Below are 12,807 nucleotides of genomic sequence, written 5' to 3'. Positions count from 1 at the left end.
GTGCCGGGGGAGGTGAGAGGGGGTGAGGGGGTTATCGGAATCTGGCAGGAAGCAGAGGGAATGGCTGGATTGTAATATTTCATCAATTTTCATTGATGAAATATTACTATCGCTCTGATTGGCTGTTTCACTTTTAACAGCCAATCAGAGCGATCGTAGCCACATGGGGGCGAAGCCACGCCCCCTGTGGCGAAGAACAAAGCCCCCTGTATCTGCGGGTCGGGTGACCTTTCAGTGACCTAGGTCACCCAACCCGCAGGGGGGCTTTAAAGTCATGACGCCACATAGGCGTTATGGGTCGTTCTGGCACGACTTTTCATGACGCCTATGTGGCGTCAAAGGTCGTGAAGGGGTTAACAAGAAACTCACTTGACACACAATCATACAAAGACATTATCCCAGTCACAATTTTTTTTTAGGAAATCACATTCTCTCCAGAACTTTGTGAGACCCTATCAAACGCTTTCTCAAAATCAATTGACAGAACCATACACTTCCGTTTCCTTCCTATGCAGTCTCCAATCAAATCCCTTAATAACAATAAGTTATCACTCATACTTCTTCCAGGCACAGCACACACTTGATCCTCATCCACAATACTACCAATCACCTCACGCATATGATTCGACAACAATTTGCTATAGATTTTGTAATCTGCGGTCAACAATGTTATACAGTTGTGGCCAAAAGTATTGACACCCCTGCAATTCTGTCAGATAATGCTCAGTTTCTTCCTGAAAATGATTGCAAACACAAATTCTTTGATATTATTATCTTCATTTAATTTGTCTTAAATGAAAAACACAAAAGAGAATGAAGCAAAAAGCAAAACATTGATCATTTCACGCAAAACTCCAAAAATGGGCCAGACAAAAGTATTGGCACCCTCAGCCTAATACTTGGTTGCACAACCTTTAGCCAAAATAATTGCGACCATCCGCTTCCGGTAACTTCAATGAGTTTCTTACAATGCTCTGCTGGAATTTTAGACCATTCTTCTATGGCAAACTGCTCCAGGTCCCTGATATTTGAAGGGTGCCTTCTCCAAACTGCCATTTTTAGATCTCTCCACAGGTGTTCTATGGGATTCAGGTCTGGACTCATTGCTGGCCACCTTAGAAGTCTCCAGTGCTTTCTCTCAAACCATTTTCTAGTGCTTTTTGAAGTGTGTTTTGGGTCATTGTCCTGCTGGAAGACCCATGACCTCTGAGGGAGACCCAGCTTTCTCACACTGGGCCCTACATTATGCTGCAAAATTTGTTGGTAGGCTTCAGACTTCATAATGCCATGCACACGGTCAAGCAGTCCAGTGCCAGAGGCAGCAAAGCAACCCCAAAACATCAGGGAACCTCAGCCATGTTTGACTGTAGGGACCTTGATCTTTTCTTTGAATGCCTCTTTTTTTCTCCTGTAAACTCTATGTTGATGCCTTTGCCCAAAAAGCTCTACTTTTGTCTCATCTGACCAGAGAACATTCTTCCAAAACGTTTTAGGCTTTTTCAGGTAAGTTTTGGCAAACTCTAGCCTGGCTTTTTTATGTCTCGTGGTAAGAAGTGGGGTCTTCCTGGGTCTCCTACCATACAGTCCCTTTTCATTCAGACGCCGATGGATAGTACGGGTTGACACTGTTGTACCCTCGGACTGCAGGGCAGCTTAAACTTGTTTGGATGTTAGTCGAGGTTCTTTATCCAACATCCGCACAATCTTGCATTGAAATCTCTTGTCAATTTTTTTTCCATCCACATCTAGGGAGGTTAGCCACAGTGCCATGGGCTTTAAACTTCTTGATGACACTGCGCACGGTAGACACGGGAACATTCAGGTCTTTGGAGATGGACTTGTAGCCTTGAGATTGTTCATGCTTCATCACAATTTTGTTTCTCAATTCCTCAAACAGTTCTTTGGTCTTCTTTCTTTTCTCCATGCACAATGTGGTACACACAAGGACACAGGACAGAGGTTGAGTCTACTTTAATCCATGTCAACTGGCTGCAAGTGTGATTTAGTTATTGCCAACACCTGTTAGGTGCCACAGGTAAGTTACAGGTGCTGTTAATTACACAAATTAGAGAAGCATCACGATTTTTCGAACAGTGCCAATACTTTTGTCCACCCTCTTTTTTATGTTTGGTGTGGAATTATATCCAATTTGGCTTTAGGACAATTCTTTTTGTGTTTTTTTCATTTAAGACAAATTAAATGAAGATAATAATACCAAAGAATTTGTGTTTGTAATCATTTTCAGGAAGAAACTGAGTATTATCTGACAGAATTGCAGGGGTGTCAATACTTTTGGCCACAACTGTAAGTCTCCAATTCTCTAAACACTTTCTCTCACCTTTCTTATGCACAAGCACAACCATCCCCTCTTTCATTGATTCACACAACTTACCACTCTCCCACATATACTTACATATCTCAGTCAAATCAGCACCCAGAAAATCCCACGCCTTCACATAGAATTCTACCGGCAATCCGTCTTTCCCTGGTGTCTTATTCTTTTTAGCACTCTTCATCATGTTTTCTACTTCATCCATAATCACATACTCATTCAAAATATCATATTCTCCACTATCCAACTTGTTCTCTAACCCATTCAGCACTTCTGAAACAAGACCAGAATCAATCCATTTTTTATCATATAACTTGCTATAGAACCTATTCACCTCCTTTAACACATTCTCACCTGAGACACACAAACCGTTCCTATCCAGGATTTTATCCATATCAACCTTTCTACCATTCATTTTCTTAAAAAAGAACCTCGTGCACTTTTCATCTTTCTCAAGATGTTCTGTTTTGGTGCGATAGATGATTTCTTTCCCTTTTTCATCCATAACACGCTTTAATTGACTCTTTTTCTCACCCAGAACAGACACATCCATCCCACTTTCTCCACACTTTCTTAATCAGTCTAAATGCCTGTTTAAATCATTAAATCTGCTCCGATAAATAGCAGCTTTTATAGCCCCATTTTTTGACGATTTTTTTGCAACACACCTTAACCCAGTATTATACCATAAAGGTCCCAAATTATTTTACAAGGACGAAAACTCAAAAGATATGATTACAACACAAAAAAGAGGGAGTCTATAAATTACCACCACAGAGTATAATCCATAAAAATAGAATTTAACCCCTTCTCGACCAATGACGCCACATAGGCATCATGAAAACTGGTGCCAATCTGACCAGTGACGCCTATGTGGCGTCATGACTTTAAAGCCCTCCTGTGGGTCAGGTGACCTAGGTCACTGAATGGTCACCCGACCCGCAGATACAGGGGGCTTTGTTCTTCACCATAGGTGGTGTGGCTTCGCCCCCACGTGACTACGATCGCTCTGATTGGCTGTTAAAAGTGAAACAGCCAATCAGAAAACGATGAAATATTACAATCCAACCATGTCCGACGCAGCTGTAGCATCGGACATGGCTGGTGACAGCGATCCAACCCCCACCCGTTAACGGGGGCGATCTGCCCCCCGCCACTGAATGACAGCGGCGATGTGCCGCTGTCATCATCTCCCCCCGCCTTCCCTCCACTCCCCCGGCTTCCGATCGCCCCTCCTCCCATCCCCCGGTACTCACCAAGTGCCGTTATGGCTCCCGGTGTCCCGCGGTCCAGGACCATAGGCGCCGCCATATTGGAAAATGGCGGGTGCACGCGCAGTGCGCCCGCCGGCTGCAATTTCCATTCATTCATTTTGATCACTGTGATAAACTCTCACAGTGATCAAAATAGAATGAAATGTAAATAAACCCCCCGTTTATCACCCCCATAGGCAGGATCAACTAATAAAATAAAGAAATTATTTTGTTAGGCTTGTGGTTAGGGTTATGGTTGGGATTAGGGTTAGGGGTGTGTTGGGGTTAGGGTTATGGTTAGGGTTGGAATTAGGGATGTGTTGGGGTTAGGGCTGTGGTTAGGGGTGTGTTGGGGTTAGGGTTGAAGTTAGAATTGTGGGGTTTCCACTGTTTAGGCACATCAGGGGGTCTCCAAACGCGACATGGTGCAACCATTGATTCCAGCCAATTTTGCGTTCAAAAAGTTAAACGGTGCTCCCTCCCTTCCAAGCCCCGACGTGTGTCCAAACAGTGGTTTACCCCAACATATGGGGTATCAGCGTACTCAGGAAAAATTGCACAACAACTTTCGGGGTCTAATTTCTCCTGGTACCCTTGGGAAAATAAAAAATTGGGGGCTAAAAAAATATTTTTGTGGAAATTTTTTTTTTATTTTCACGTCTCTGCGTTATAAATTTCTGTGAAGCACTTGGGGGTTCAAAGTGCTCACCAGGCATCTAGATAAGTTCCTTGGGAGGTCTAGTTTCCAAAATGGGGTCACTTGTGGGGGGTTTCTATTGTTTAGGCACATCAGGGGCTCTGCAAACGTAATGATGACCGCAGACCATTCCATCAAAGTCTGCATTTCAAAACGTCACTACTTCCATTATGAGCCCTTACGTGTGCCCAAACAATGGTTCCCCCCATATATGGGGCACCAGCGTACCAGGACAAACTGTACAACAACTTTTGGGGTCCAATTTATCCTTGTACCCTTGTGAAAATAAAAAATTGCGCACTAGAAAATAATTTTTTGAGGAAAAAAAATATTTGTTATTTTCACGGCTATGCATTATAAACTTCTGTGACACGCTTGGGGGTTCAAGGTGCTCACCACACATCTAGATAAGTTCCTTGGGAGGTCTAGTTTCCAAAATGGGGTCACTTGTGGGGGGTTTCTATTGTTTAGGCACATCAGGGGCTCTGCAAACGTAATGATGCCCGCAGACCATTCCATCAAAGTCAGCATTTCATAATGTCACTACTTCCCTTCCGAGCCCCGACGTGTACCCAAACAGTGGTTCCCCCCCACATATGGGGTACCAGCGTACTCAGGACAAACTGGACAACAACTTTTGGGGTCTAATTTATCCTGGTACCCTTGTGAAAATAAAAAATTGCGCACTAGAAAATAATTTTTTGAGGAAAAAAAATATTTGTTATTTTCACGGCTATGCGTTATAAACTTTTGTGAAGCGCTTGGGGGTTCAAAGTGTTCACTACACATCTAGATAAGTTCCTTAGGGGGTCTAGTTTCCAAAATGGGGTCACTTGTGGTGGAGCTCCAATGTTTAGGTGTACAGGGGCTCTCCAAACACGACATGGTGTCCGGTAACGATTAGAAGTAATTTGCATTTCAAAAAGTCAAATGGCACTCCTTCCCTTCTGAGCCCTGCCGTGTGCCCAAACAGTGGTTCCCCCCCAAATATGGGGTACCAGCATACTCAGGACAAACTGGACAACAACCTTTGTGGTCCAATTTCTCATGTTAGCCTTGTGAAAATTAAAAATAGTGTGCTAAAAATCTCTGCTCTGAATCCACTCCTGTGTGTCTCCATTCAATGTCAGCAAGCAGTTAATCCTGAATGCTATCTATGTGTTTTCAACTATGCAAGCTTATATCTGGTATATAGTTTTTTCAACTTACTCTGCTTGTCCCCTTATGTTGTGAGGTCAAGAAACTTTTCAAAGTGCTTCATGATCCATGTAGTGCTGGACATGTGTTTATTTGACCACAACATTTTATTGGGTCCTGGTGTCTCAATTTAGTGTGATTGATTAATGAGAAGAGAGAGAGAAAAAAAAAAAAAAATCTTAGCCTTAACTTCCTATATATTCAGACATAGCTAGGGGGAGCATTTATGCAGGGGGCATTTATGCACATGTAATCGAAGTACATGTATCAAAGTACTACTGGCAGTTATAACATGGCAGTTAGACAGGGCAGGAGACAGGTAAGACATTTATATACATCTACTCCCTGTACATTTGGAGTACATCAAATATATACCATATGCATTTGTGTAATTTATATCCTGGCCGCTGCATTCACACACATCCACCGCCCTGGCATTAACTCTCTACACTCCATCCATATCGGCCCCTCGCTCCTTTCCTCTCCTATGTATAGCACTCACGCTCTTTTCATTGTTAAATTGCACAGACCCAGTCAACATCAGAGACGCTCTCACAAATCACTTAACCATCTGCTCACTCTTTCTATTCTCCTTCTCCTAGTCGCAGGAGACATTGCTCCCAACCCTGGTCCCCCATGTTATAGAAAGTCAAACCCCCCGACTGCTACACTCAGAAACCCCTCTAATCTTATTAATATTCCCTGCATGCCATCTGTCTCTTAATTGTGCACTTTGGAATTTTCGCTCAGTGTGTAACAAACTTCTTCATCCATGACTTCTTCCTTTCTAATTCTCTTAACCTCCTGGCTCTTACTGAAACCTGGATTCAGCAGTCAGACACTACCGCTGCTGCTGCTCTTTCATACGGGGGGGCTACACTTCTCTCATACCCCAAGACCAGACAATAGAGCTGGTGGAGGCGTTGGTCTGCTCCTATCACCAAAATGTACATTTCAGGTTATCCCTCAACTACCCTCACTAGTCTTCCCTTCTTTTGAGGTCCATGCCATCAGACTCTACACCCCCTTCTCCATGCGAGTGGCGGTGGTATAGTGTCCTCCAGGCCCCTCCCATCAGTTCCTGGATCATTTTGCTACTTGGCTTCCACATTTTCTCTCATGTGACATCCCTACCCTCATCATGGGAGATTTCAACATCCCCATTGCTCTTCTCCTCTCACCATCTGCTACACACCTGTTATCTCTACCCTCATTTGGCCTTTCGCAGCTTGCTAATTCTCCAATGCATGAAGACGGAAACTCCCTCGACTTGGTCTTCTCTCAGCTTTGTGCAGTGGATGATTTTGCAAACTCCCCTCTCCCGCTCTCTGACCACAATCTTCTTTCATTCTCTATCAAGAACTGCCAGGCTGCTCAGGTCACCCCCACTGTCCAGACTTATAGAAACATACAGGCCATTAACACCCAGAAACTTATGAAGAACTTGCAGTCTTCATTGGCCCCTATCTCCTCCCTCTCCTGTCCTGATTCTGCATTGAAGCATTACAATGAAACACTTCAAAGTGCCCTGGATGAATTTGCACCCCCTATAAATAGAACACAACGCAGACGGCGACAACCCTGGCACACGGTGCAAACACGTTTCCTGCAGCGGTGCTCCAGGTGCGCCGAATGTCTGTGGAGAAAATCCAATCTACACGAAGATTTCATCCATTTTAAGTTTATGCTTAGAACATACAACACTGCCCTTCACCTCTCCAAACAAGCCTATTTCAACACCCTCATCACCTCATTGTCCAATAACTCAAAATGTCTCTGACACTTTTCATTCTCTACTCAATCCAAGAGTACAGGCCCCAACCACGGAGCTCCGAGCTGACGATCTGGCCAATTACTTCAAAGAAAAAATTGACCAGATTCGACAGGAAATTATCTCCCAATCACCTAATACCATGCACTGTCCTCCCTCCCCCACTGCATCTAGCTCACTCTCTGATTTTGAACCAGTCACAGAAGAAGTAAGCAGGCTCCTTGCATCTTCTCGCCCAACCACTTGCACCAGTGACCCATTTCCGTCACATCTCCTCCAGTCCCTTTCCCCTGCTGTGACCCCCTCACCTAACTAAAATATTTAACCTCTCTCTCTCCCTTCTGGTATTTTTCCCTCCTCATTTAAGAATTCCATCATACATCCACTACTTAAAAAACCATCCCTCGACCAAAACTGTGCCGCTAACTATAGACCTGTCTCTAATCTTCCCTTCATCTCTAAACTCCTGGAACGCCTGGTCCACTCCCGTCTTATCCGCTATCTCTCAGAAAACTATGTTCTCGACCCTCTCCAAACCGGTTTCCGCTCTTTACACTCCACTGAAACTGCCCTCACTAAAGTCTCTAATGATCTGCTAACAGCTAAATCAAATGGTCATTACTCCATGCTAATTCTCTTGGATCTCTCTGCAGCATTCGACACTGTGGATCATCAGCTCCTCCTCACTATGCTCCGTTCCATTGGCCTCAAGGACACCGTTCTCTCATGGTTCTCCTCCTATCTCTCCGACCGCTCCTTTACTGTATCTTTTGCCGATTCCTCCTCCTCTCACCTTCCCCTTACTGTTGGGGTCCCTCAATGATCGGTTCTAGGCCCCCTCCTCTACTCCTTGTACACTGCCCCTATTGGTCAAACAATCAGTAGATTTGGTTTCCAGTACCATCTCTATGCTGATGACACCCAATTATACGCTTCTTCTCCTGACATCACGCCAGCCTTTCTAGAAAACACCGGCGATTATCTAAACGCTGTGTCTAATATCATGTCCTCACTATATCTGAAACTGAACCTGTCAAAGACTGAACTCCTGGTGTTTCCTCCCTCTACTAATGTACCTATACCCGACATTGCCATTTCTGTGTGTGGTTCCACTATTATTCCCCAGCAACAGGCCCGCTGTCTTGGGGTCATACTTGATTCCGAGCTTTCCTTTGCCCCCCACATTCAATCACTGGCTCGCTCTTGTCATCTGCACCTCAAAAACATTTCTAGAATTCGACCTTTTCTTACTTTTGACTCTGCAAAAACTCTTACTGTTTCTCTTATTCATTCTCGTCTCGACTATTGTAACTCTCTTCTAATCGGTCTCCCTCTTACCAAACTCTCCCCTCTCCAATCTGTCTTGAATGCTGCAGCCAGGATCATATTCCTCACCAATCGTTACACCGATGCCTCTACCTTGTGCCAGTCATTACACTGGCTACCCATCCACTCCAGAATTCAGTATAAACTTATTACCCTCACCCACAAAGCCCTCCATAGCTCAGCACCACCTTACATCTCCTCCCTTGTTTCAGTATACCACCCTACCCGCGCCCTCCGTTCTGCTGATGACCTGAGGTTAGCATCCTCAATAGTCAGAACCTCCCACTCCCGTCTCCAAGACTTTACATGTGCCGCGCCAATTCTTTGGAATGTACTTCCCAGGTTAATACGATTAGTCCCCAATCCCCACAATTTTAAGCGTGCCCTGAAAACGCATTTATTCAGACTGGCCTATCGCCTCAACACTAACATAATCTATCCCTGTGTGGCACAGCCAAAAGTTTTACCATAACCAGATTTCCCGCAAAATGTTCGCACATGCTTTATGCATCCATTAGCCCTCTGTGTTTGTACTGTGACACACTTAACATTATGGCTGGTCCATACTATCAGGGCAACTGTTACCACCCACCTTTCGTGTCTACCTCTTTCCTCAGACTGTAAGCTTGCGAGCAGGGCCCTCTTTCCTCTTGGTATTTGTTATAATCTACTGTATGTGATTATTGTTATGCTGTAATGTCTATTGTCTGTACAAATCCCCTCTGAAATGTAAAGTGCTGCGGAATATGTCGGCGCTATAAAAATAAAATTTATTATTATTTTTGAGGAAAAAAAAATATTTTTTATTTTCACTGCTCTGTTATAAACTTTTGTGAAGCACTTGGGGGTTCAAAGTGCTCAGTACACATCTAGATAAGTTCCTTAGGGGGTCTAGTTTCCAAAATGGGGTCACTTGTGGGGGAGCTCCAATGTTTAGGCACACAGGGGCTCTCCAAACGCGACATGGTGTTTGATAACGATTGGAGCTAATTTTCCATTCAAAAAGTCAAATGGTGCTCCTTCCCTTCCGGACCCTGCCGTGCGCTCAAACAGTGGTTTATGACCATATATGAGGTATCGGTGCACTCAGGAGAAATTGCTCAACAAATTTTAGGAACCATTTTATCCTGTTGCCCATGTGAAAATGAAAAAACTGAGGCTGATAGAAAATTTTTGTGAAAAAAAAGTATTTTTTTTTTACTGATCAATTTGTGAAGTGCCTGGGGGTTCAAAGTGATCACTATGCATCTAGATAAGTTCCTTGGGGGGGTCTAGTTTCCAAAATGGGGTCACTTGTGGAGGAGCTCCAATGTTTATGCACACAGGGGCTCTCCAAACGTGACATGGCAACTGCTAAATATTCCAGCATATTTTCCATTCAAAAAGTCAAATGGCGCTCCTTCCCTTCTGAGCCCTGCCGTGCGCCCAAACAGTGGTTTATGACCACATATGAGGTATCGGTGTACTCAGGAGAAATTGCCCAACAAATTTTATGATCCATTTTATCCTGTTGCCCATGTGAAAATGAAAAAAATGATGCTAACAGAAAATTTTTGTTGGAAAAATTAAAATGTCCATTTTTTCTTTCCACGTTGCTTTAGTTCCTGTGAAACACCTGAAGGGTTAATAATCTTCTTGAATGTAGTTTTGAGTAGCTTGAGGGGTGCAGTTTTTAGAATGGTGTCACTTTTGGGTATTTTCTGCCATACAGAGCCCTCAAAGTGACTTCAAATGTGAGGTGGTCCCTAAAAAAAATGGTTTTGTAAATTTTATTGTAAAAATGAGAAATCGCTGGTCAACTTTTAACCCTTATAACTTCCTAACAAAAAAACATTTTGTTTCCAAAATTGTGCTGATGTAAAGTAGACATGTGGGAAATGTTATTTAGTAACTATTTTGTGTCACATAACTCTCTGGTTTAACAGAATAAAAATTCAAAATTTGAAAATTGCAAAATTTTCGCCAAATTTCTGATTTTTTCACAAATAAACGCAAAAATTATCGACCTAAATTTACCTCTAACATGAAGCCCAATATGTCACGAAAAAACAGTCTCAGAATCGCTAGGATCCGTTGAAGCGTTCCTGAGTTATTACCTCATAAAGTGACACTGGTCAGAATTGCAAAAAATGGCCTGGTCATTAAGGTCAAAATAGGCTTGGTCATGAAGGGGTTAATTAAGCCATAAACAGTTTAAAATAGGTAATACCACACTGCTGGACACCAATTTAGACAGGAATAAAGTGTTATCCAAAAAATACAACAATACAGGGCAAATTAGCAAAACTAGATAAACACAGCTCTGTATGTCCCAATACAGTATACACAATAGCAGCAACAAATAAAGAAAAGTGCAATGTGCAAGTAACACTTAAAAAGTAAAAAATTATTGAAGATTTTAGTATTAAATTGCCATAGTAACCAAAGTCCTAATACACCAAATTAGGCATTTATGAGTAATACTACACCAAACTGTGCAAAACTCCGTAAATAAAGTGCTACAGTGCTGGAAGCTGATTGCCCACAAGGCACTAGTAAAATAATGATAGGCAAGTTTAAAACCCACAAGAAGTTTTGAAAAAATGCAATAAAAATATACAAGAGCATAGGAATAGACTTACTGGATGTGAAGGAAAACACAGATGTCCCTGCCGCCCCAACACGCGTTTCGTAATAAACTTCTTCAGGAGGCGTGTGTTGGGGAGGGATTTAGGGCTATTTTTTATCATATAACTTGCTATAGAACCTATTCACCTCCTTTATCACATTCTCACCTGACACACACACAAACGATTCCTATCCAGGATTTTATCCATAATCAACCTTTCTCCCATTTCTTTTCTTAAAAAAGAACCTCATGCACTTTTCATCTTTCTCAAGATATTCTATTTTGGTGCGATTGATGATTTCTTTCCCTTTTCCATCCATAACATGGTTTAATTCACTCTTTGTCTCAGCCAGCAGATCAGACACATCCATCACACTTTCTTCACACTTTCTTAACCAGTCTAAATGCCTGTTTAAATCATTAAATCTGCTCTGATAAATAGCAGCTTTTTTATAGCACCATTTTTTGAAGAATTTTTTGCAACACACCTTAACCCAGTCCCACCATTCCAGCACACATGCAAAATCCCTCTTACATACTCTCCACACTTTATACTTTATTTTTCACTCATTCATCACATCATCATCTAACAATCTTCCATTCAACTTTCAAACCCCACCCCCATACACACGGTCATCAATCGCACTAAACACACTTCTCAAACACTCATGATCAGAAAAAGGTACAGCATTTTGTTCAAAATTCATACACAACATATTTTTTGGAAAACAACATTTTATCTATCCTGGATGCAATACCACCCCTATCAGCATGGTACGTTGGCGGTGGTGGAATGCCAAATTTCAGAGCAGCATCTAGAAGGGAAAAATCAGAAATAAGATTGGATAACTTTTTACCAGTTATGTCACAATTCCCTTCTGTGATGCAATTAGTCTCCAACTAAAACTGTAGGCATTTTGCCCGGAAGAAACAAACTTAATTTTTCCACAAGAGCCAGCCGCTCCTTTTTTCTGTCCTTTCCTGATGGACAGTACACATTAATAGTTCTAGCCACTCCCTACAGATAACATGTGCAATTATAAATCTACCAACGTGTAGCTATCTAAACTAATCTTCCTATTACCCATTAATATCCCTACACTATCATTCCTATTAACACATGAGCCGCACCATACATGTTGTCCGTCAGGCCAGTCCTTATCACTTGGAGAGTCCACAATCCCCCATTATTGAAGACAAAAGATATGAGCATTCATCTGTTTGATATAATCTAGGACAATTGCCCTCCTGGATTTGGCTCCAATTTGCCTGACATTCAGGGATGCAATGCTCCATCAGCTGGGGGAGCCATAACATGACGGTGTTATATACATGACGACAAACAGGCCATTTCTGCTTCAGCCATTTTCCTCTTCCATCTGGACTGCAACTCCCCGAATCTGTTTATATCTGCAGGAATGCCTAAAATAGTATTGGTGTCAGGAGAGAAGACATTCTGAGGGTACTACTCACCAGACTTAAACAAGCTTCACCGGCATGTGCCCAATCCGTTCTGGGCTTCTTACAGGACGTTCCAGGCTCCTCGCCCTCAGAGGGCCTCGCAAGAGTGAAGTCATCTTGAGCTCCACATCTGGCCAACTCCTCCTCAGTAGCTAACCAAGA

The sequence above is a fragment of the Dendrobates tinctorius genome, unplaced genomic scaffold, assembly GCF_039654945.1.
Source record: "Dendrobates tinctorius isolate UK_male_01 unplaced genomic scaffold, ASM3965494v1 ptg000046l, whole genome shotgun sequence".
NCBI classification, from domain to species: domain Eukaryota; kingdom Metazoa; phylum Chordata; class Amphibia; order Anura; family Dendrobatidae; genus Dendrobates; species Dendrobates tinctorius.
The sequence above is the reverse complement of the archived record's forward strand: the minus strand, read 5'-3'. Positions refer to the sequence as shown.